The sequence below is a fragment of the Hypanus sabinus genome, chromosome 12, assembly GCF_030144855.1.
Source record: "Hypanus sabinus isolate sHypSab1 chromosome 12, sHypSab1.hap1, whole genome shotgun sequence".
In the NCBI taxonomy this organism is placed as follows: Eukaryota; Metazoa; Chordata; class Chondrichthyes; order Myliobatiformes; family Dasyatidae; genus Hypanus; species Hypanus sabinus.
Genome location: NC_082717.1, coordinates 82506101 through 82532029, shown reverse-complemented (window position 1 = coordinate 82532029; position 25929 = coordinate 82506101). Strand labels below are relative to the sequence as shown.

The window sequence follows — 25929 nt, the reverse complement described above, 5'->3', positions numbered from 1 at the left end:
CCCTTCCCCCACTCACCCCACCTTCTTTATAGGGCCCCTGCTCCCTCCTTCTTCAGTCCTGATGAAGGGTCTTGGCCTGAAATGTTGCCTACTCATTTCCACGGATGCTGCCCGACCTGCTGAGTTCCTCCAACCTGTTGTACATGAAAGAACAAGCCCTGGTTGTTGGCCTTCTTATGAATCTGATCATATTGGGATTCTCATTGTGCAGTTTATCATTTCTTTGCAAAGTAAAGCTAAGGCTATATTAATATAGAGCAGGAAAGCAGATTTGCTTAAGAAGCAGGGAGCAAGGACAAGGCCATACTTGAAGGGAAAACAATTCAGAGCATGATCTCGGTAAACAAACAATGCTTCCTTTGAACAAGAGCCCAGAAGGAATACTGAACGCAGATAACATTCAAAGGCAAATTTACTTCAGAACCAGAATCGGGTTTAATATCACTGGCATGTGTGGCACAGAAGAGACTGGGCAAGAGGAGGTTGGCAGACAGTGCAAGAGGGAGGATAGGCAGGCGATAGAGAAGGGACGCATTCAGACCAAAAGTTTGAGATGTGTCTATTTTAACACACGGAATGTTGTACTTGGAGATATGATGTGGTGGCCATTACAGAGACTTGGATGGCTCAGGGTCAGGACTAGTTACTTAAAGTGCCAGGCTTTAGATGTTTCAGAAAGGACAGGGAGGGAGGCAACTGAGGTGGGGGGCGTGGCACTGTTGATCAGAGATAGTGTCACGGCTGCAGAAAAGGTGGATGCCATGGAGGGATTGTCTACGGAGTCTCTGTGGGTGGAGGTTAGGATGAGGAAGGGGTCAATAACTTTACTGGGTGTTTTTTATAGGCAGCCCAATAGTAACAGGAATATCGAGGAGCAGATAGGGAAACAGATTCTGCAAAGGTGTAATAATAACAGAGTTGTCATGATGGGAGATTTTAATTTCCCAGATATTGATTGACATCTCCCTAGAGCAAGGGGTTTAGATGGGGTGGAGTTTGTCAGGAGTGTTCAGGAAGGTTTCTTGACACAATATGTAGATAAGCCTACAAGAGGAGAGGCTGTACTTGATGTGGTCAAAGAACACTGAGGTTGTCTACAAGAAGGGTCAAAGCCGTCTCTATTTACTGAGGAGACAGGTCCTTTAACATCTGCCGGATGATGCTGAGGATATTCTATGAGGCTGTGGTGGCCAGTGCTATCATGTTTGCTGTTGTGTGCTGGGGCAGCAGGCTGAGGGTAGCAGACACCAAAAGAATCAACAAACTCATTCGTAAGGCCAGTGATGTTGTGGGGGTGGAACTGGACTCTCTGACGGTGGTGTCTGAAAAGAGGATGCTGTCCAAGTTGCATGTCATCTTGGACAATGACTCCCATCCACTCCATGATGTACTGGTTAGGCACAGGAGTACATTCAGCCAGAGACTCATTCCACCGAGATGTAACACTGAGCGTCATAGGGGGTCATTCCTACCTGTGGCCATCAAACTTTACAACTGCTCCCTCGGAGTGTCAGACACCCTAAGCCAATAGGCTGGTCCTGGACATTTCCACTTGGCATGATTAACTTATTATTATTTAATTATTTATGGTTTTATATTACTATATTTCTTCACCATTCTTGGTTGGTGCGGCTGTAACAAAACCCAATTTCCCTCGGGATCAATAAAGTATGTCTGTCTGTCTGTATTGGGAAATGAACCTGGTCAGGTGTCAGGTCTCTCAGTGGGAGGGCATTTTAGAGATAGTGATCATAATTCTACCTCCTTAGCATTGGAGGGAGATAAGAACAGACAAGTTAAGAAAAGCATTTAATTGGACCAAGGGGAAATAAGAGGCTATCAGGCAGGAAATTGGAAGCTTAAATTGGAAACAGATGTTCTCAGGGAAAAGTACAGAAGAAATGTAGCAGATGTTCAGGGGATATTTGTGTGGAGTTCTGCATAGGTAGGTTCTAGTGAGACAGGGAAGTTATGGTAGGGTACAGGAACCCTGGTGTACAAAGGCTGTAAAAAATTTAGTCAAGAAGAAAGAAAAGCTTACAAAAGATTCAGAGAGCTAGGTAGGGTTAGAGATCTAGAAGATTATTACGCTAACAGGAAGGAGTTTAAGAAGGAAATTAGGAGAGCCAGAAGGAGCCATGAGAAGGCCTTAGTGGGCAGGATTAAGGAAAACCCCAAGGCATTCTGCAAGTACGGTATGTGAAGAGCAAGAGGATATGGTGTGAAAGAATAGGACCTATCAATTGTGACAGTGGGAAAGTGTATATGGAAGCAGAGGAAATAGTAGAGGTACTTAACGAATACTTCAGTATTCACTATGAAAAAGGATCTTGGTGATTGTAGTGATAACTTGCAACAGACTGAAAAGCTTGAGCATGTAGATATTAAGAAAGAGAATGTGCTGGAGTTTTTGGAAAGCATCAAGTTGGATAAATCGCTGGGACTGGATGAGATGTACACCAGGCTACTGTGGGAGGTGAGGGAGGAGATAGCAAAGCCTTTGGCAATGATCTTTGCATCATCAATGGGAACGGGAGAGGCTCCAGAGGATTGGAGGCCTCAGTAGTTGATAGAAAAGATCCTGAGAGGCAGGATTTATGAACATTTGGAGCAGTATTAATAAGATCAGGAATAGTCAGCATGGCTTTGTCAAGGGCAGGTCCTGCCTTGCAAGCCTGATTGAATTTTTTGAGGATGTGACTAAACACATTGATGAAGGAAGAGCAGTAAATGTAGTGTATATGGATTTCAGCAAGGCATTTGACAAGGTACCCCATGCAAAGCTTATTGAGAAAGTAAGGAGGCATGGGATTCAAGGGGACATTGCTTTGTGAATCCAGAACTGGCTTGCCCACAGAAGGCAAAGAGTGGTTGAAAATGGGTCATATTTTGCATGGAGGTCGGTGACCAGTGGTGTGCCTCAGGGATCTGTTCTGGGACCCTTACTCTTTGCGATTTTTATAAATGACCTGGATGAGGAAGTGGAGGGATGGGTTAGCAAGTTTGCTCATGGCAGAAAGGTTGGAGGTGTTGTGGATAGTGTGGAGGGCTGTCAGAGGTTACAGCAGGACATTGATATGATGCAAAACTGGGCTGAGAAGTGGCAGATGGAGTTCAACTCAGATAAGTGTAAAGTGGTTCATTTTGGTATGTCAAATATGATGGCAGAATATAGGATTAATGGTAAGACTCTTGGCAGTTGGAGGATCAGAGGAATTTTGGGGTCCAATTCCATAGGACGCTCAAAACAGCTGCGCAGGTTGACTCTGTGGTTAAGAAGGCATAAGGTGTATTGGCCTTCATCAATCGTGGAATTGAATTTAGGAGTCGAGAGGTAATGTTGCAGCTATATAGGACCCTGGTCAGACCCCACTTGGAATACTGTGCTCAGTTCTGGTCACCTCAATACAGGAAGGACGTGGAAAGCCATAGAAAGGGTGCAGAGGAGAATTACAAGGATGTTGCCTGGATTACAAGGAGCATGCCTTATGAGAACAGGTTGAGTGAACTCAGCTTTTTCTCCTTGGAGCAACAGAGGATGAGAGGTGACCTGATAGAGGTGTATAAGATGATGAGAGGCGTTGATTGTGTGGATAGTCAGAGGCTTTTTCCCAGGGCTGAAATGATTGCCACAAGAGGACTCAGGTTTAAGGTGCTGGGGAGTAGGTTCAGAGGAGATGTCAGGGGTAAGTTTTTTACTCAGAGTGGTGAGTGTGTGGAATGGGCTGCCGGCAACGGTGGTGGAGGCGGATTCGACTGGGTTTTTTAAGAGACTTTTGGATAGGTACATGGAGCTTAGAAAAATAGAGGGCTATGGGTAAGCCTAGTAATGTCTAAGGTTGGGACATGTTTGGCACAACTTTGTGGACTGAAGGGCTTGTATTGTGCTGTAGGTTTTCTATGTTTCTATATGTTGTGAAATTTGTTATTTTGCGAAGTACTAGTGTGCAATGCATAATAATAAAAACATAAATTACAATAAAATATTTTTATTAAAAATTAATTTAATGCAAAGAGAGCAAAGAGAAAACGTCGTGCAGTGTTCATTGTCCATTTAGAAATCTGATGGCGCAGGGGAAGAAGCTGTTTCTAAAACGTTGAGTGTATGTCTTCAGACTCCTGTATCACCACCTTGATATAAGCAATGAGAAAATGTCATGTCCTGAGTGATGGGGGCCCTTAATTTTCGACCCTGCCTTTTTGAGGCATAACTTTTTGAACATGTCCTCGCTGGTGGGGGGGGGGGGGGGGGGGGTCGCTAATGACCATGATAAAGCTGCCTGAATTTGCAACTTTCTGCATCTTTTTGTGATCCTGTGCAGTGGCCCCTTCATACCAGGTGGTGATGCAACCTCAGTTAAAATGCTCTCCATGGTACATCTGTAGCAAGTTGCGAGGGTCTTCGGTGACATTCTGAGTCTTCTCAAACTTCTAATGAAATATAACGTCTGTTGTGATTTAGCAGAATGAAGTGCTTTGGCATTGTTCAAAGAATTTTTGGTAACCATATATTTACAGAAGTTCCTCAGGGTCTTTCTTGGGAAATGAGAATTGCACTGAAGAGGATGTTTCACAAGTGTGTCAGAATTGCCACTAGAACTGTGGGAATACTGCCAACAGGCAGATTAACATGGACCTCTATTCCTCCTCTGTTTATCTTTCCACATCCTTTTTCTTTGATCAGGATGTTAGTCTACATTACTTTCCCAAGTTCTTCAGGCAGCAGCCTCATGAGGAGCTTAAGCATGCTGTTGGGGGGGGTGGGGGGTGCAGGATTATGCTGGAAGACATCAAGAAGCCAGAGCAATAGTCTGGAGGCAATGCAGATGGAGAAGGATGTCGATCAGAGTCTACGGGATCTGTCCAACCTCCTCACTCAGCACAGTGACCTTCATCTTTGTGACCTCCTGGAGTACTACTGCTTGGATGAGCGAGTGAAGATGATCAGGGAGCTTGGCGAACTCATCACCAACCTGATGAGCCTGGGAGCTCCTGAGAATAGTCTGAGAGTGTACATGTTTGACAAGCTTTCCCTGGAGGAAAAGGAATAGATGCACCTGAGTGTTTCCAGCTTTAATTTTTGTTACCCTCACTTGTAATTTATAGGAGGTTTTGAAATTGATAGGAACTGAAAATAAACTCCAATGATACACATAAAAGTAGCACAGTACAGAAGCCGGATGGTTAGTGAATTGCTATCACTCTGCCAGTGAGCGGGTTCAATTCTGCTGAGTTTGAATGTTCTTTCCATGACTGTGGGTTTCCTCTGGGTGCTCCAGTTTCCTCCCACAATCCAAAGATGACTGGGTTGGGTTAGTTGGTCACATGACTGTAAATGGGCAGTGCAAGCCTGTTGGGATGAAAGGGTGTGCTGCATTTCTAAGTTAAAAAAAAAACACAAAAAATAAGAAGTAGAAACAGGAAGGGGGCCTCTTGGCCCTTGAGCCTGTTTTTCTACTTCAGTGCCACTTCCTGCACTACCTCCTTGATTCCCTTAATATCCAGATACCAAACCACTGGAGAAACCTACAGGTGAACATATTCAGCGGGAGAAGAGTAATTATGGGTTGAAACTACATCAGAATTCCAAAGAATTAACACCGTCCAAGTGAAGAACTTTCTCCTTATCTAAGTTACAGGTGGCCCACCCATTATTCTGATCCTGCAGTCCTTGGCGTCTTCAGCAAGAGAAACATCTAACCAGTCAAGCCCTGCAATGTTGAGAGCTTCAATGAAGTTTCCTCTTTCTTCAGGGAACATAGTCAGTCTACTCATCCTTCATATGGCAAATCTGCTGTCCCTAGAACAAGTCTAGTGAATCTTCACTGTACTGCCCTTATGGTAAGTGCATCTTTTCTTTGGTAAGGAAGTCAGCCTCTGATAAATTAAGACAGCTTTACTGTCTTCTCTTCAGTTCAATATCTAATGCCATTCTGAATATATTAAATGACTTGTCTTCAATTGACCACCGTGGCAGAGAATTCCATGGGTTCACCATTCTCTGGGTGAAGAAATTTATCTTCAACTCAGCCCTAAATAATCTAGGCAGTATCCTTGGCTGTACCCACCATGAGGAACAGCTTTCTTGCAGTTAGTCTGTCCAGTCAGGGCTTAAAATTTCAATGAGGACCCCACTCTTCCTTTTAAACTCCAGCATTTACAACTTCAATCATCCCAGTCACTCTTCATATATTGGTCTTGCCTTTCCGGGAATCAGTATGATAAATCTTTGCAGCACTCCCTCGTTACAAGAATGAAAAAGCGTCCTTCATTTTTAAGCCATAGTCTATCAGAATAGTGTTTATTATCACTGGCTTAACAATTAACGTGAAGTTTGTTTTCCAGGAGCAGTATAGTGCAAAGACATAAAATTAGTATAAATTACAAAATAAAAGAGTGTGCTTTAAAAAAAATAATAACAAAGTAATGCTCATGAGTTCATGGACCTTTCAGAAACCTAATGACAGGGGAGGTGGGGGGCGGGGGAACAGACCCTGAATCATTGAGTGTGGGTCTTCAGGTTCCTGTATCTGTTCCCCAATGGTAACAACAAGAAGAAGGTATCTTCCAGATAGTGAGGATTCTTAGTGATTGATGCTGTTTCCTTAAGCATTGCCTCGTGAAGATGTCCTCAATGTTAGGAAGTTTGTGTCCTTGATGGAGCTAATGAGTCTATAAACCTCTGAGGCCTCCTGGTGATTCTGTCCATTGGGGCCTCCATACAAGTGCTGCAATCAATCAGAAAGCTCTCACCGGTACATCTATAGAAAGCTGCAAGAGTCTGTAACATACCGAATCCCCTCCAAAATTCCCAACAAAGTCGAACCACTTGCCCTTCATAACTGCAGCCTGGTTCTCCTGCACTTGCAATTCCTCTGACTCTGAAACCCTATATGCTATCTGTTGTACTAACTATCTGCTTACTGGTGCACAAAAACATCCAAACCTTGCTGCATCTGGTCTCTCCTCAATCAGATAATGGACCTTCCTGTTTTGTCACCAAAGTGAATCCACATTTTGACTGCACTTGCCCACTCACTTAACTTGAGCATGTCATTTTGGAGCCCTCTACGTTCTCTTCAGGGCTCGCACTACTCCCCAGTTTCGGGTCAGTGGCAAATGAGGAAGTGAGGACAAAATTTTGGTTTATTCAGTTAATGTAGAAGTAAATTAGTGTTGGCAATTCGTTCTTGGACTCTGCGGAAATGGATTATGAGGCAAGATACTGAAGAAAATGTATACTATCTCTCTCCTTTGTACAAATAATTAATTGAAGCTAATTGGTTAGTAAATGCTAGGAAATACTTATTCAGTTGATCTGATACTGTAACTGAAAAATAAATATGGGTTAAAGGGAAAAGAGCTGGGAAGGTTTGAAGATTGTTTAGAAGTGACTGGTGGGTCTTGCATGGAGTTTTTAATTCAATCCATTTAAGTAATTTTGACATAAACCTAGACATGGTGCTCAGATTTCAGAGGATAAGTTGTGCAGTAAATTATTTCAAGAGTGAAAGAAGCCTCTATTTGCTGCTAGTAAAATGGAGGCTGACATACAATATGAATAATGTGCTGGGTTTTGATTTAAAAAATTGTATTTTCAAGCAATTATTTCCCCCCAATTATCAAAGTAATCTTATATTTTCTGAAGAAAGTTATTAAAGAAGAATTCACTGCCCTTGAGGTATATATCACATTCAACCTAGTTTCTTAGCAAAAGCATCAATATTTCATGATAACTTCATTAGTTATTTTTCCTTATTTCCTTAAAGAAAGTGTTTCTTATACACTTACTGCCCATTGCGGCTGCTAGCATATAGGGCATCAGTGAAGGCCTTCCGTCTCTTTTTGCCCTTGGCCATCTTCTCTATTGTGCCCCAGGTGTGGTTCAGAGTTCTGCAATGTACCAGTAGCATCCTCTCTGTTTTCATTACTGTCAGCCATGCAAGTCCCAGGTGGAGACTCAGGAGTACCATTGCACACAGATGTCGAAGGGTTCTTCATTGCTGTTTCTGTAATAGTTTTATTTGACCAGTCAGGGATGTTAGCCCTGAATTGAACCCATGTACCTTGAGGACCAGTGGACCACTCTTAGTCAGGCCCCTATCCCTTACCTATTTGGCATGGGTGATCCAACCAAGATCCAAAGCATAAAGCTTTCTCTCCGGGTCGTTGAGGCACACAAGCTTTCAAATCACGGCAAGGTTGTGGTCCTCTTGGAGGCCCTTATACACCAGAGGAGACTTTAATGAAACTTTGAAAAATTAAATATTTTAACTTATGTTTAGGATGACGGTTCATAAATTATAAGATGTCAAAAATGTTTTCTGGTTTGCATTTCCAGGAAAGATTGAAATATGAAAATTACCCTGTTCCAAAGAATTATCATTAAACTAGTTTTAAAGCAAGTCATACTTGAGGCAATTATGTTTATTTATTCATCAGGCTTGTTTATAATATGTGGGTGTAGAATGTTTAAAACTTACTGTAAAGGCATCCATTCCTTTCTGTGGTTGCATGCTTTCTGCAGTCTGTTTGAAACGTCTGCTTTTCATGCTGGTTGTCACCCACTACCTTGCAAAAGGTACAGTTATTCACATGGAGCTGTGAAAGCGAGTGACTGTAGTTCTTGCCAGTGCTGAGTACTGCAGCCCAAATTTATTCTGTTGTCACCTGCTACTCAACACACGTTTCCTGTAGTTTGCCAGACATAGCTCAGGAACTAGAAATCTGCCCTCTTCCCAATGCAGGATTAATTAAAATAAATGCATTGTTTGTGTCACTGCATATTATAAATCCCCAACACAGTCGGACTAAACCTGGGTCTTTCTGCTTTACATGTACATTTTCTATCAGAAGGCCTTATATTTGCCATATTTGTTTGTGATATAGAAGGAGGCCTTTTGGCCCATCAACTCTGTTAGCTTTCCCCAGTAACTTTCCCTTGCCTGTGCACCTCTTTCACCTCCTCTGCCCCCAACTCCCTCCAGACCCTTCCTCTTGTCTATAGGCTAGGTGCAATTTACAGTGACTAATTAACCTACCCTGTTGAGCCAGGGAAGCTAAATCGCTGGAAGTATTGAAGGTGGAGGTGGATAATTGGTTAAAAGATGGAGTAATTTAATTGACTTTATTACTTACATCCTTCATATACATGAGGAATAAAAATCTTTACGTCTCCGTCTAAGTGTGCAATGTGAAATTTATAGTAATTTATAATAAATAGTACGTACAACAGGACAGTCAATATAACAGAAATACAGTTGTTGTCAGCGTGAGTTAAACAGTCTGATGGCCTGGTAGAAGAAGCTGTCCCTGAGCCTGTTGGTCCTGGCTTTTATGATATTTATGCCGAGGAACTTTCACCCTCTTAACCACAGATCCATTGATGCCTATAGGGGTTAGCCGGTCTCCATTCCTCCTGTAGTCCGCAACCAGCTCCTTTGTTTTTGTGACATTGAGGGAGAGGTTGTTTTCTTGGCCCCACTGTGTCAGGGTGATCACTTGCTCTCTGTAGGCTGCCTCATTATTATTTGAGATTAGGCCAAAAAATGTAGTGTTGTCAGCAAATTTAATTAGCAGATTGGAACTGTGCAGTCATGGGTATACAGAGAGTAAAGGCGGGGGTTTAGTACACAGCCTTGAGGGGCACCTGTATTGAGGGTTAGAGGGGCAGAGTTGAGGGAGCCCACTCTTACCATAGTTGATCATTGTGGGGAAATGACAGGGAAGAGAAGTTCAGGCCAGCGTGGATGTGCCCTGGTCACATTGAATGGCAGGACGCGCTTCAGAGGCCAAGCGGCCTCCTCCTACTTTCATGTGTTCTTGTGATCCATTTTTCCTGTGTGACCAGGATACAAAAGAAACGTGCTGGAGGCAGATTAAGAGCAGCAGCCACAGGAGGCATCTCCTTTGTTCTGGAGAAATGCAATGACCTTGTAGAGTGACAGTCGGGTACTGCTAGCAGCAGAGGCCTCCCAGGGCATGAGTGAACTCTACAAAAGTATGCAGTTCGAAGACGTCTGTTGTAGGCTGAAAGAAAAATAGCTCCTATCCTTGAGTTTGGGCGGCATTGTAAATGCAGAGGGGAGCACTGAACTGTGAGATGTGGCTGACATCATCAGCTGTCTGAAGGTGACTCAGTGGTTAAAGCAGCCAAGGCACAGTTGTCAGTGAATAGGAGCGATATACTTTGAACATAGAACAAAGGTTTTAATGTAGGTAGAACAAATGCAACAGGGAACAAGCTCTTCAGCCCACAAAGTCTGTCTGAACATGTTTTAAGTGTATTGTCCTGATATACAGCACCTTGTAAAAGTATTCAGCCCCCCAACCCTTTGTTCACATAAATGTTACAACCAGGAATTTAATTTAACTAAGAATTTTTATTTGTGAATTACATAGTTTTTTTTCCACAGTAGAATCCAAAAGCAGGGAAAATTGTAAAGCATAAAAAATTAAAAATTCAAAAATTGAAATGTCAGCAGTTCAAAGGCTTTCATTCCCCTTTGCTCAGTACTTAGTTGAACCCCTTCTTGTAACTATTACAGGCAGGGGTCACTTTGGATAAGTCTCTGTTAGCTTTGCACAATGTGATGGAGCAAGATTTGCCTATTCTTGCAAAATTGCTCAAGCTGTGCCAGGTTAGTTGGGGAACGGCTGTTAACAGCAGTTTTGTGGTCCTGCCAGAGATGGTCAATCGGGTTAAAGTCAAGACTCCGACTGGGCCACTCAGGGACATCAATTTTCTTCATTTGAAGCCACTCCATAGTTGCTCTCGCACTGTGTTTTAGGTCATTGCCCTGCTGAAAGAGTAACTTCCTCCCCAGTTTAAGCTTTCTGGCAAAGGCTAGCAGGTTTTTATCCAGGATCTCTCTGTGTTTAGTAGCATTCATCTTCCCATCAATCCTGCCCAGATTTCTAGTCCCTGCATGAAAAGCATCCCCATGGTTTGATGCTATCACTACAGTACTTTACAGTAGGGATGGTGTTACCTGGCTGCTGCACAGTATTAGATTTACACCACACTTAGTGTTCAGGCCAAAAAGTTCCACTTTAGTGTCTTCTGGCCACAAGACCTTTTCCACATCTTTACAGTATCTTCTAAGTGAGACTTTGCAAAGTCGACGGGCAAGGATATGCTCTTTTTTTTAGATCTAATACTGTGCACCAGCCAGATAACTTCACCCTACTGTAAAGCACGGTGGGGGTAGCATCATGCTATGACGTGGGTGGTTTACAATAGAGAAGATAATACTGCGGCAAACAGATATAGTGCCAAAAAATTGGGTATAGAATTTCCTGCTGCACATTGAGATGTCCAGGGATGTATTCAAACTTGCTGTTCTGGTGAAGCCAATTTCTTTGGGAGGTAGGATTGTTGGTGGGGTGGGGGGGGGGGGGGAGAGAAGTTGCATGAAAGATTTTCAAAATTTCATTCTCAAATGAAAATAGGAAAATAAGTTGTTTCTAATTCAGTGAGGCAGATTCTAAATGTATCCATACTGCCTTAAGGCATTTAAGGTGTAAATATTTAACAATCTGCCTTGCTGGTGACATATATTCTATCTGAAAGGTGTGACTACCTCTCAATTATTGTTTATATTTCATCTTATTTACTGCAGTGTGTATGAGTTGTTCAGAACTGTTTTGCATAGAGGCCTCAAGTCACAAAAATCAGAGAGAGCACTTCCTTTACATTTAACATCTCAGCTTGCGTTCTTCTCAAATCAGCGTCACTAATATCGTGAAGGACGCCCAAAATCCATCATTCTTTACTTTTCAACATTCTGTACCAGTAGTGCTCTTGTACCAGTCCTTAAACAAGTCTCAGAACTTCAGATATTCAGTCCAACAAGTTCATACTTGCTCTGTGCAAAAGCAGTCTAGCTAGTTGCAGTCCACAGCCTGGCCCCAGGTTGCTGAATGTTCTTTCTGATTCATCTCCTTTTGATATGCTACCAACGTATCTGTCCCACCCCTCGCACTACTGTTCTTTCCATACCCCAAAGCCACTGGATAAAAATCTCGGTTATTTCTATTGTCACTTTTGGCTCTCTTATCTGTCACTGTCATTCTGTCTTATTCTTGGTCCTTCTGCCACCGAGAATAGTTTCTTTCTATCTGTTCTAAGGTAGGGACATGTTCGGCACAGATTTGTGGGCCGAAGGGCCTGTATTGTGCTGTATGTTTTCTATGCTTTATGTTCTACAACAGTCAAAATGTTCTACATCCAGCAACAGTTTGTCCTTCATAAATTTTAAATAATTACATCTGACCCTCTTAAAGCCTCATTTTCTGGAGGAAAAAAAAGACAACTACCATGTTTTTTTTCCATTTCTCCACATAATTAAATTGCCTCCTCCCAGGTAGAATTTTAGAAAATCTTTTCTACACCCTTGCTCAATCCATTACATCCTTCCTAAAGAGTGATACCTAGAATGGAACCACAGTATTACAGTTGTGGAATTGATTTCATTTTGACTTCTGTCTGCACACTCTGTAAAGTCTAATGTTCATCTGCTCTTCCAGTCACTTCCTCCACCTGCCTCACCACTTGAAACAAATGTTCCCAGACTTTTCTGTTCTTGTACTCCTTTTCAAATTGTGCCCTCAGATTCCATCACTTCCCTTTCTTCTTTCCAAATATAACACTTCATTTTGCATATCATTTGCCAGCTATCCAGTCATTCTAGCCGTCTCTCTCTATTTCCTTGATTTCAATAGTACAGGCTTCACAATTCCCTGTGCCTCATTTTGTCATCTGCACATTTAGACTTTACCCTTGTGTCAAAATCCGTGTGATCAATACATGAGAAAAGATAGCAGGCACAGTACTGGTACTAGGAGAACTTGCTGTACACTTCCTTCCAATCTAAAAGAAATAATTCTTTTATTACTCCTGTTTCAGGTCACTAAGCCAATTTTCATTCCTTAGACTACGGGCCCGTTAATTCTCTGGGTTTCAGTTTTGATCACAATCCTATTATAAACACGACAAAGTCTGCAGATGCTGGAAATCCAAAGCAACACACACAAAATGCTGGAGGAGCTCAGCAGATCAGGCAGTATCTGCGGAAATGAATAGTCGACGTTTCAGGCCAAGCTCCTCCTCCAGGACTACATAGCTTTTAAAAAACCTCATTGGGGAATTCTATATAAACCACCATATTAATTGCATATGCTGTATTGGCTATCTCTGTGTCATCATCAAAAAAGAACTTCACTGTTGCCTTTGTTAAAGAACAAGTATAATACTGCAAATGTAGTGATATGTATAACTCTGTGGTAACTACTGCAAAAAAATGTTATGGGCAGAAATATAATGTAAAGATTAAATGTATATGTACATCTGGAAGAAGCTATAATCACAAAAACTGGAAATCTGAAACAAAAACATTCAACCAGTCAGGCAGCATCTGTGGGTGAGTGAGAGTAAAGAAGCAGAGTTAATGTTTTCAGTCAAAGATCCAGCAACAGAAGTGGAAACATAAAAAATCAAACTTAGTTACATTGAGGATGGGGGAGGGATGCATTGGACAAAGATCATATTCACCAGGCTGATAAGTTGTACGATGAAGCCGTTTGATGATGGGTTAATAAGGGTAGTTAGTGAGAGAAAGTAAAGCTGTGAAGGTATTGCAGAACTTATTTCTACCTTGCTAGCATTCTGGAGTGAGCCGTGAACCAGCAGTTCTAGAAATAAATAACATTTGGGTAGATCCCAGACGCAAGTCCACTGGCAAAAAACAACGTCGTTTGATTGTAGGCCCAACTTTCCATTAAATGACCTCATAATACAATCTCTGTGAAAGTAATTTTCCTCCTGTTGGCTCCCCCAGTAGAGAGACATGCTGTGGGAATCTGGAGAGCAACTTGCAGGATTCAGGGCGGTACATTGCTTTGTTTCCGTTAATGCCTGAGCTTCATAAAGAATGCTGCTTTTGCCACAGTTCTGTTCAAATTATCTAGAGCTGCTTTAGGTAAGTGTGTTTTGGGAACTGATCCTTGTAGCTAATCTGCTATCGGTGTTTCATGTAACCACCTAATCTGAGGAGTCTGACTCGAATGTTTATTTGTCGTCCAAGAAACACTTCATCTTTTCCTTCTGTGTGTACATAAAACGGCTTTGCAATAGCTTGTGTTTCTGCAGTCAATAACTAATATGTGATATGTTTAATTTGTGTTATGCTTGTGGTATCATAGGGAGAGACACAGGCATGTGTTAAATGAATATCTATATTTAAGGCATTGAACCACTGAATTATTTCTATTTTGACCTTTTGATAGTACTCTAGGGAAGCAATTCCTCTTACTTTTCTGCATAAAAATGGAAGTTGTTGTTATAGTTGGTCAGAAATTGCTGATATAAAAACAAAACACTCAAGAATGATGGAAAACTGAACATGCTGGAAGTACTGAGAAACTAATTTACATTTTGCACAATGTACACAAATGAAGCTTAATTGAGCAGGATCTGCAAGGGTGTATTTGTAATCCTTCCATTTACAGTACATTATCTTGCATACCTCAACTGCTATAGGATAGTGAGGTAATATGCTAGCAATTTTAACTAGAGCTTTTTATCATGTGGGGAAAGTAACTTGCTGTTTGATTTTTTTTATTGTTTTATCATTTATGATCATGTGACAAACTGGAAAAGTTATAAATCATGGCTTTGACTGAAATACTTTGGAATATATTTACTTTTCTATCTGATAATCTTTAAATCTTAATGGAAACTTTATTCCCCATAGTGTAGTTAGGAGGAGCCAGTGTAGCTTAGAGGAGTCAGTGTGGGCAGCTGCATTAGGGATTTGTTAGTTAATATCCAGTTGAACCCTTGTGTAGAAACGTCATGTTTTTCATTTCATGTTATGCAGAGACAGTTCAACTAATGTTCATGTAGGGAGAAAGAGTTAAGATATACAATGAGGTAATCTAGGTGAAGGCTTTTAAGTGTCAGCAAAAACTGACGAGCCAAGTGACTTGTTTTGATACCACAAATTTATTGCAAAAGAAATTATTGGAAGTTTGGGTAAGACAAATAAGTTTCTATTGGTGTATGCCAGCTTACTTAAATTAATGTAGCACCTGTAGATGAATTGACTTTAGTAATATTTTCCATGCACTGCTAGAGTTTTCCGATGCAATATTGCCAAGTCATATAGTGCTCCTATAAGAAGAGAACAGTGTTAGGGACTGGTGTGATAAATGCACAAATGCCCATGACAATTTTTTTGCCGTATTTTAAATGAGGCAAGAGTGGAGCTGTATTAAATTGATTGACGCACCTTAAAATGGTCAGAATAATATTATGAGAGTGTTTAGACTTAGAATGTGGTTTCTAGGCAGTAAAACCTTCAGAGTATTCTGCTTCTGACAAAATTAGTTTCTAGTGAATGTGGGCTGGACAGTGGCGCTCACGAATAGTTGCTGATAGTCCTTGATGTGAAAAAAGTTACTGTTCTGTAAGTCCACAATTTTTAAAATGGAAACAATATGGGTGTAGCTGACAAGAACAATGAATAACGCGTCTGGCCCACCATCCTGCTTTCTTTTCCGCTGGAACCGTGACTATACTTTAATGAATTTGGTTTGACCGTTCTGATTCCTCAGTTGCTGTATTCTCTGCTCAGTTACTGCTAGCCTTGGCAAAGAGTTGAGCAAAGTTTGTGGCATAATTTCAATTTGTTCAAACACTTATCAAATATGGATGTGTGCTTAAGTAAAGCTGTTGGAAGGGGATTGCTCACAACATTATTTCTTTATTTAAGCCAGATTTTTCCATATTTAAATAAAATCCACTGGATCCAAAATGGATGGGCTGATGTTGGTAGCTTTGTCAAGCTATTGCCTGGAGAAAAGAAGCATGAAGTTTTAACAGGAATAGCTTTGTTAGTGAATCTAATTATTGGGATCTATCATTATCTCGATACTTAAGCAGTGTTCTAAAGATAAACAGCACTTGAATCAAATTCTGACCATTTGCTCATCCCACACTGGGACTTACCTCTCACCTAAAACTTCGGAACTTTTTTCTGCAACCTAGCTCCTATACTATTAAGATTCTTCTGAAAACCTATCACTTTGAGCTTTTGGCTGTCTAGTCTGTTTTCTCCTTTATGTGGTTCCTTTATCACATTTTCTTTGGTGTAGCTCTTGTGGACATAGGGCCTTGCTGTATAATTGGAGACAGCTGATATAAGTATAAAAATGACGTGAAATGGATAATGTTTATTCAAACGTTCAAAGGTCCAATGTAATGTCACAGAAATGTATACAGTATACATCCTGAAATGCTTTTTCTTCGCAACCATCTATGATATATGGAGATCTCAAGGAAACCCAAATACATAAATGCCTGGCCACTCCAAACAACATTCGGATAATTGTGACCTGATAGCAGGCCTTTTGCCACAGATGTTGGAAATCACTGGAGGAGAGAGCGGAGGCAAAGAGAGTGAATTGGAGGCAATGTGTACCCAAGACTTCCTATTTAGGACCGAGAGGAAAATGCCTGTAACACTCAGACCACAAGGAAACTTGACTTTTTAAATCTACTTGTTGCTGTGACTGTCTGCCTTCATGATCTTAGTTTTTTAAGTCCCATTGCCAATGATACATTCGCGATCCACTTATCTTTTTATTCATGACCTTTTTAAGCTTTCTAAGAAACTTAAATGATGAGTAAGATGATTGGGTTTCTCAATTGTTATCCCACAGGAATCAGGATGATTAAAATTGAATCTGCATTTATCCACATAATTTGCATCATATCAGCTTTAAAATCTCTTCCCTTTTATCCCTGAACGTTAAAATTGTTCTTAGAAAATCCTCTTTAGTGCCTGGCAAATTAATTAGAGAACTGGTTGGTGGGGGGGGGGGGGGTGAGATTGCAGAAGTAATGTGCATTTTAATTCTGAGTTGCAGGGATTGATTTTTTTTATCCTGGCTGTTATGCCCAGTACCTTTCTTTGTGTGTGCAAGGGCTAATGTCCTAGTTACTTTAATCCCTTGACCCACACCCCTCTTAACACTGCATTCCTGTAAGAAAGGAGCTAGACAGCTGAAGAAGTGGTGAAAGTTGATCACCCCCCACTTCTATCCCTGCCCTATCATTTGGTACATCTTCAAGGATATGGTTTTGACGAAAGTGGATGCACTGTAACCATCTCACAGTATTCTATAGAATCTAGAATAGCTGTTATTGACTGAAAAGTATCAATGTGACCCCACTGTTTAAGAAAGGCAAGAAAGAGAGCAGACCTCAGAACCACCAGTAGTAGAAAAATTGCTGGAATTTATCATTGAGGAAATGATAAGAGGACCTAAAAATATTTAGGCAGAGTTGGGCAGAGATAAGTTGGATTCATGAAAGGAAATTTATGCTTGTGAAAGCTTAGCTTCTTGAGGTTGGAGCTAGCAGAGAAGATCATTAAAAGCCAATGAATGCAGTGTTGTTGGATTTTTAGAAGGTTGTCATTACCATATTACACAAAAGTCATTAAACAAAATTAGAGCATGTAATATTGGGGACATTGGACTGACATGCTTTTAGAATCAGTTAGTGGACAGCCCACAGTAGTAATTTTTGGGTTGGGAGCTCTGACTAATGGGTGTGACCGTGATCACAGCTGTTCACACTTTACCTCAGTGATTTAGATAGGACTAAGTGTAATATATCCAAGGCTGAGTGGAATGTGGACTCCAAGGAGGATGCGGAGGAGCTTCAGCTGGTAATTACTGCGACATGGTAGTGTAGTAGTTAGCACATCACTCGCTTTACAGTGCTGATCGTGGTTCAATTCCTGCCGCTGCCTTTAAGGAGTGTGTATGTTCTCCCTGTGACTGTGTGGGTTCTTCTGGTGCCCCTGTTTCCTCCCACAGTCCAAAGATGTATCTTTATCTCTAAAGTAAATGGGCAAGAGCTTGTCAGATGGAGTATAATGTAGAAAAATATGAAGTTGTTCACTTCGGTGGGGGCAAAAAAGAAAGGCAGAGTAGCTTTTTTAAAAAAAAAAGTTGAGTTGAAAGGTGCTGGCATTCAGAGGGGCCGGGAAGTCATTGTACATGATGAATTGAAAACTATTGTGCTAGTCGGCAAATGATACATTAGTCTGCAAGCGGATTTCAGTGTAAGAGTAAGGGCAGCCTGCTCCAATTGTATGGAATCTGCATCCAGTATATTAGGTACCAGTGTGGACTTCCAATATCAGGAAGAATAATCTGGCAACACAAAGTGAAGTGTAGGTTACCAAATTTATTTCCTTGGATGGAGAGCCTGTTGACTGAGAAGAGATTAAGCAGATTTGGCCTAAACTTTCTCAAGTATCGTGAAAGGGGATGCTTTAAAGAACTCCATCACCCAGGATTATCCCTCTTCTCATTGCAACTATCAAAGGGAAGGTACAGGAGCCTGAAGACACACATTCAACATTTCAGAAACAACTTCTTCCCCTCTGCATCAGGTTTCTGAATGGACATTGAACCCATAAACACACCTTGGTTATTTTTTTCCTCAGTTTTTGCACTACTTACTGTAGTGCAGACAATCTCTGAAGAGTATAGACAATGCCTGGGATCCCCTGTCTTGTAAAGACACTGCCCAGAAGAAGGCAATGGCAAACCATTTCTGTAGAAAGAATAATCATGATCACCTACATCATACGACATGTCATACAGTGATGATTACTGCACTTAGTTTAATTTTTATATATATTGTTACCATAAAATAACAAATTTCACAACACGCCAGTGATATTAAATCGGATTCTGAAGCCCTCTACTCTTTTGCATCCTCTCACAGCTTTTCCTCACTTTGTACAGTCTGCCAATCTGAGAGTGCTGTCTTTGCTCTTAGCATCTAGTAACTGTCCTCTGTCTAAGTAACCCCACCCAAAGATCTCCATAAAAACCTTTCACACAATTCATGAAAAGCCTTTTAAAAGTACAAATAAACTGAATTCTCCCTATTTCCTTTAATTAACCTTTCTAATTACTCCACTGGATTTGTTATACATATTGACCCCTCTCCAATCACTTTATCGTTTTCCTTCCATACACTTTTGCCACTCTGTAATAATACATCCCAGTAATTGCCTAACAATTCATTTCGGGCCACATTGTCTGCACTGCTCAGATTTCACTCCTTGCTTGAATAACCACATTACACTTGACAGTGTCCAGTTCACTGGGACCATTCCAGAGTCTGTGGTAATTGTGGAAGATCAGCACAAACATATCCACACTTATAACCAGCTCCTTTATAACCTTATGAACCTGGCCATTGGCTCTAGGGGATTAGTTCATATTGTGAGTGGAAGACTGATGATTTGTTGAATATCGTCTCCTACATTAAGACTACATTTGGTCACAGCCATGAAGCTAGTTAACAATAATTCCTGCCGCATCACTGAATCGGATGTATTACTATTTTAGTTTGTAAGAACATCACTGGAGTGGTCTTTGGCCAGTCTTTACTGATTTGCATACTCTAAAATGTAAACACTAGCCTTTATTTTGCCAAATCTTTCACATACTGTCAATGTCCAGAAATTAATATAGTAATATTGGTGTGCCTGGATTTATACTGATATGATTCCAAGACTGATACTTGATCTGCACAGAGAGGAAAGCAAATGGTATGTAGGTCTTTATTGCAAGGTAATTTGAATACAAGGGCAGAGACATCTTGCTCCAATTATATGGAAACTACATTGTATCTTGAAAGAGGTCATGCATGAAAGGTTCATGGTGTGGAAAATTTGTCTTTCAAGGAGATATTAAGCAGGCCAAATCTGTACTCTTGAGAGTTTAGAAGAATGGCAAATCATCTTGTTGTAACACAAAAAAAATTATAGTGGTTTACAGGATAATTACATTATTGACATCTCCCCGAGCTAAGGAATCTAGATCATGGAGTCACACCATTTAAAAGGATGGTCCAATCAGTTCCCAGAGTAGAATAGATTTCTATATGCAGAGGGTAGCAAACCTTTGGAATTGCAGAGTGCTAAGGAACCTCAATTGCTGATATATTCAAGACAAAGGTAGATAACTTTTCTGTAGATTTTAGAAAAAGATATCGGTTAGTGTGGGATTTTTGTGCTGATTTTTATTTTTGAAAGCTTATTAAATGGTGAGCATTCAATAAAGGACAAGATCAAAAAGCCAACTCCAACATGCGGTCATTCACTGATCTGCCATCCATGTACTTGTAAGGTTATTTGAGGTCTCACGGTTGAATGTTTTCCAACATATCCATATTGTACACATTGAGGAGCCAGTGGTAAGGCGTAAATTGGGCCCCACGGTAGCGTAGTGGTCAGGAGTACACTATTACAGCTTGGAGCAGAGTTTGGAGTTTAATTCCATTGCTGGCTGTAAGGAGTTTCTTTGTCCTCCCTGCGAACACATATGTTTCCTTTAGTTGCTCCGGTTTCCTCCCACATTCCAAAGGCATATCGGCTAGAAAGTTAATTGGTAAATTGTCCCATGATTAGGCTATGGTGTGATAGGTGGATTACAGGATAGTGTGGCTCATAGGCCCTGCTCCACACTGTATCACTAAGTAAAACCATAAATAAAATTAATCAACTTCCAAACCATTTGTGTCAAATGGCTTCATGCTGTACATTGCTCTGATAGAGAATAGTCTTTATTACACAGCTGCACCTTGTGATTTCAAAATCAACCCTTGCAAGTTTCAATAGAAAAGTTGTTTACTAATACCATTTGTTTTTAGTTACGTGTTCATTAATGTGTGTCAATGCATTTAGAACTTGAGAAGAGGAGCTTTTGTCGTCCAAGTGTTTTGTTACCTGCAGAAAGTCCATTCCCATATCATCACAGGAAACAAGAACTTAGTTGTATTTAAAAATAGCATCAAAAAACAAAAAGAGAGTTCATCTGGGATTTCCAGGTTTCATTCTCAGCTCACACACTATTGTGTTCCCTTTGGTTGAAACTCTTGGTCTAAACCCAAAGCATAGAAATAGTTCATTTCAATGACTATCCCCCAGAACAGGATGAGTTGGTTCTTCCAGAAAAGGAGTGTAACAATTATGTAAGTTACAGCCCTAAAACATACAAGTATTTTTGAAAACATAACACAAAAAGCAGCAGCTGCTTTAATGTGATATGTGCTAAATTCATGCTGGAAGTTATTACTTAGTTACTGAAATATGTTGTTGCAATAAATGAGAGAGTGGCTTTATTCTGAAATATCTGTAAAAGATAGAACTAAATAAAGTAGACTTTGCATCTACCTTGACTTGCTTGAGTTTTTTTGGAACTGATCTAACAGATTGTCCAGACTATCCAACGTTAACTATGAACACCAACACACTTTGAATTCATTTTTTTTTAAAATTACACCCCAGAATAACATACAGTTGCAAGAAAATGCCTGTGAACCCTTTTCAGTTACCTGGTTTTCTGCATTAATTACTCATAAAATGTGGTCTGATCTTTATCTAAGTCACAATAATGGACAAACACAATCTGCTTAAACCAATAACACACAAATAATTGTACTTTTCATGTCTTCATTGAACACATTTAATCATTCGCTGTCTGGCAGGAAAAAGTATGTGAACCCTTGTATTTAATACCTGGTAGAACCTCCTTCAGCAGTAATTACTTCCATTAAATATTTCCTATTGTTGCTGATCAGACTTGCACAATGACAAGGATGAATTTTAGACCGTTCCTCCATACAAAACTGTTTCAGTTCACCATTATTTCTGGGATACCTCGCATGAACAGCCCTCTTTAGGTCATGCCTCAGCATGTCTATTGGGTTAAGGTCTGGACTCCGACTTGGCCATTCCAAAACACAAGTTTTCTTCAGTTTAAACCATTGTTAATTTACTCTTGTGTTTCCGATCATTGTCTTGTTGCATTATCCAACTTCTGTTAAGCTTCAGGTGACAAACTGCTATCCTGATATTCTCCTGTAAAGTGTCTTGATACAATTTTGAATTAATTGTTCACTCAACAATTGAAAGCTGTCCAGGCCTTGAGCCAGCAAAGCAGCCCCAAACCACGATGCTCCATCCATCATTGCAGTAAGACAGTGCGCGTTTGAAAGGAGTGGCCTATCGGGGCCAACCAAAGGTGTACTTTTCTTTTTAAAATGTGTTTTATTAAGACTATACTGTATTCCAAGGACAACAAGTACAGCAGGTCTACCACATCAGTGATCTGTTCATTGTTCAGAGCTGCTGGCCGGGGTGACAAAAGAGCTAGAGGGAGGAGGAGAAGCCAGCGGACCAGGCCGGAGGAGCAGAAGCTGGTGGGCGGGCCAAAGAGGGTTCATAGGAGCTGACCCGGGTGTTAACGGTGCTGCTGCCGACTATGCAAGGCATCAAAGTTGGTGCGTGCATTGTAACCATCTTGGACATTGCTCTTGTGATCCCGAGACCCTGTTGGACATTGATAATGTGAGAAGCAGCATGCCTGTTTCCCTTGTTTGGTGGTGAGGCAGGTGATGAGGCAGCAGCGTGACCTCAGTTGCAGCGAGGACAAAGCCTCAAGCGGGGTTGCCTACTGCTGCAGTCCAGCTGAGATTTGGACTTGGATTATACATGTGTTTTCTTGTGTAATGATGTGTGTGTGTGTTTTCTTTTTCTCTCCATCTTCCCCCCCCCCCCTCCCTCGTATGTTACTCACTTGGGCACCAAATGAACACTGTTTCATTCAACTGTATCCATGTATGGTCTGAATGATAATTAAACTTGATTTGATTTTGACCCTGTTTCACATTTGGGATGAGGTTTTGGTATTGGTGTGCAGTGCCCTTTTGCCTCCAAACATAGTGGTGTGCTTTTCAGTCAAGAAGTTCACCTTCTGCCTCAGCTGTCCACATTTCCACCATCTATAGACGTCTTCTCTTATCGTGGACTGATGAACACTCAGATCTTCAGAAATGCTTTTGTAGCCTTTTCCAGTTTCATGCATCTCTGCAACTCTTCTTCTAAAGTTCTCTGAAAGCTGTTTTGATCGAGGCATCGTGCACACAACAGATCTTTCTTGAGAAGAGCAGGCTGTATCAGTAACCTGACTTTGTGTGTCTTTTTTTATATAGGGAAGGGCACCTCTACAGCCCACACTTCCAATCTCATCTCATTGCTGGAACACTTGACTCCAAATTGCTTTTGTAGAAAGCATTGCCCACATACTTCTTTGAAACTAAACTGTGATTGTTTAAATGGTGCATCAGTATTGATGAGAAGAAGTACAATTGTGTGATCAGTTTAGGCTGATTGTGTTTGTCTATTATTGTGACTTAGATAAAGTTCAGACCACATTTTATGAGTAATTAATGCAGAAAACCAGGTAATTGCAAAGAGTTCAAACTTTTTCTTGTAACTGTAAAAGGGAGTTAATGGGAGTATAGGGGCCTCCAATGAGACAAATATTGAGCTATTAGGATTTTTGAAGAGTTAAATGATCTGAATTTAATAACATGAAACAGTATAGCACAGTACAGGCCCTTTGTACCACAATGTTGTGCTGATCAACATAAACCTTTGGATTTTGATCCCAAGATCTCTCTGTACCTCTACACAGCTAAGAATCCTGCCATTAACCTTGTACTCTGCCTTTAAGTTTGATCTTCCAAAGTGTATTAATTCATACTATTCTGGTCTGAACTCAGTCTGCCCCTTTTCCACCCAACGCTGCATCCTGTCTGTTCTCCATTGTAACTGTGACAACTTTCTACACTATCCACAACACCTCCAACCTTCCATGTCATCTGGTAACTGAGTAAATTTCTTTAAGCCCTATCTGTGATTGGGTGAGTGTGTACGTGTGTAGGAGTCACGAGCAGTTTATTTGGTAACACTCCCACTTCTGTAGTGGTTTAGAGTGTGAGTGGAGTGCTGAATTACCCAGGTGGCTGTGGCAGATAGTGAGCAAAGCCATAGGGAGGACATATCTACCTGACATTGTCTTTGTTAATTTACATGTTGACATTTAATTGGCATCTGTCTCTGACCACGTCAGAGAGAATGAATTTTAGAAGAGGCTCGTGAGGGGGGCTGTCATTTATGAGTCCAGGAGTGTGTGTGTGCACACATGTGCATTGGTATATTGTATATTTCATAGATCTTGAGCAATTGAACTTGTATCAAAGGGATAAAATTTATTCAATATGTTGCTGCCCTGATGTAACAACTTTGAGATATTTGGCTCGAATTAAAAGGTTGTAAAGGATCTTCAGATATGGGCAACTTTTTGAGAATAACCAGTTGTTTGAAAACAATTTTTGCTTTGGCACGGAAAACTAATTACTTTGTGGTCAAGTGAGAAAGGATTAGGTTTATAATTAGTTTAAAAATGAAGTGAATGAACAAGCTTGTTTTCCAGATTTAAGCTTAAGAGCAAGCAGCTGAGTGTTTAACATGTAGTTTCTTCCTGTTTCTGACTTTCTCCCACACTGCCTCAGTAGATGATCCCTCCATGACTTCCTCCCTTTCTGCAGCTGAATTGTCTCCTTCTGTATTGTAATAAATGACTCCAGTATGGTGCTACGTGAACAGCTATTGGGCCTCCTTCGAATGCAGTGCCAACACATTCCCCGATGGAAGTTATAATGATTAACATAACCAAGCAGCTTCTTCTGGCTATCTGCACCATCAGCTTTGTTCCAGGTGTCCATGTCTACCTCATCCGTGCCCAGCTCCAGGATATCCATTCCCCACCCTTCACCCCCTCACCACCATCTCTGAAGTGCATGTTTCTCCCCCCCCCACCCAAACGTAAGGGTACTTCCCTCCAACCCACCTCAAAGCTAACCACAGTGCCTCCTTAGCCACTCCACTGCATTCCTCCCTCATCAATTCCCTGACCTCCCACACAAATTTCTACTCAAAGGAAAACTCTTGCAAGATCTAGGTCAATTAAAAATAAAGGTCCACAGATCAGTTTAGTCACCTCCTGGATAATTGTTTATTGCAGAATCCTTGTACAATGAACCAGCCCCACCCTACAACTGAGACCTTCCTCTGGCTTGATTGCATGATGGAAATAGTCACAACAGCCACTCAGTGGCAAAGTTCAGAAAAATACATTGCTCCTGAAACCAGTCAAACAACATCCTGGGTAAACACCTGCCGCTCCCTTCCAAAGAAGCAATAATGTGCAGCCATCTTCAGATTAGCTAATTATTTTGCAACTCCATTCACCATACACTAAAATCCCTTAACTTGGCAGCATTGGTTTTCTTTGCAAAAGGCAATTTGAAATCCACAAGATACAAATGTAATCATTGCCTCACAATACTGTAAACATGACAGGGACTACCTGTGACCTCCCAGTCTGACTGATACAGCTCTATCTTAACGCAAGGCAGTGCTAGAAGATAGAAATCGATGGTCGTAATCTTGGCAGCAAATTTGCAATTGTTGAAACTGCTCAAGAGCTTTCTTAAGCAGAGTGACACACATTACAAATGTTTCCCTCTCCTACCTGAATAGAAAAGGGCAGTGCATCTCACCCAGGAGGCAGACAGCCATGCCCAGACATGTAAATGCAATGGGAAGCATAATGGTGGTGGAGTATAAGCTCCTGGTGCCAAATACAGTTCATTCCCACACCATCAATGCAATACATGCTGACAGTTCTGTAACTAGATGCCAGGATTTGAAAGGAAGATCTGTCAACATAAAGTCGCACTTTAAAACTCATCCAGATTTCATAATACACATCCTCCCTAGCTTACAAATGCTTGGTATATGGATAACCGGTGTGTACGAATGAGCGTTTGGGAGAGCAGCGGGATGAATTTGCGGGCTACAGGCATCATGTGCCAGAAGGGAGCGGAACATTTTAGCTTCTGCCCCCACTCCCAGTGGAGCCGCGACAGTTAGGGGCTGGGTCAAGCCGTGCAGAGCTGGGAGCACTGAGCCGGCATGCTTACTGACC

At 41.1% G+C, this 25929-nt stretch overlaps 1 protein-coding gene and 1 pseudogene across 8 annotated transcripts in view; both read left to right on the top strand.

The window, feature by feature from the left end:
- The window catches only part of LOC132402397 (ferritin, heavy subunit-like), a 33707-nt pseudogene extending 28518 nt beyond the window's left edge, over positions 1-5189 (top strand).
- LOC132403056 (ras and Rab interactor 2-like) overlaps positions 1-25929 on the top strand; it is a 172448-nt gene that overhangs the window by 70796 nt on the left and 75723 nt on the right. The window contains exon 1 of one of the 8 annotated variants that reach the window (XM_059986292.1): positions 5790-5841. The exons of the other annotated variants lie outside the window; for them this stretch is intronic. The gene's annotated coding sequence lies outside the window, so the exon portion shown is untranslated. Of the gene's footprint in view, positions 1-5789; positions 5842-25929 lie in introns of those variants that run through there. 8 annotated transcript variants of the gene reach the window in all.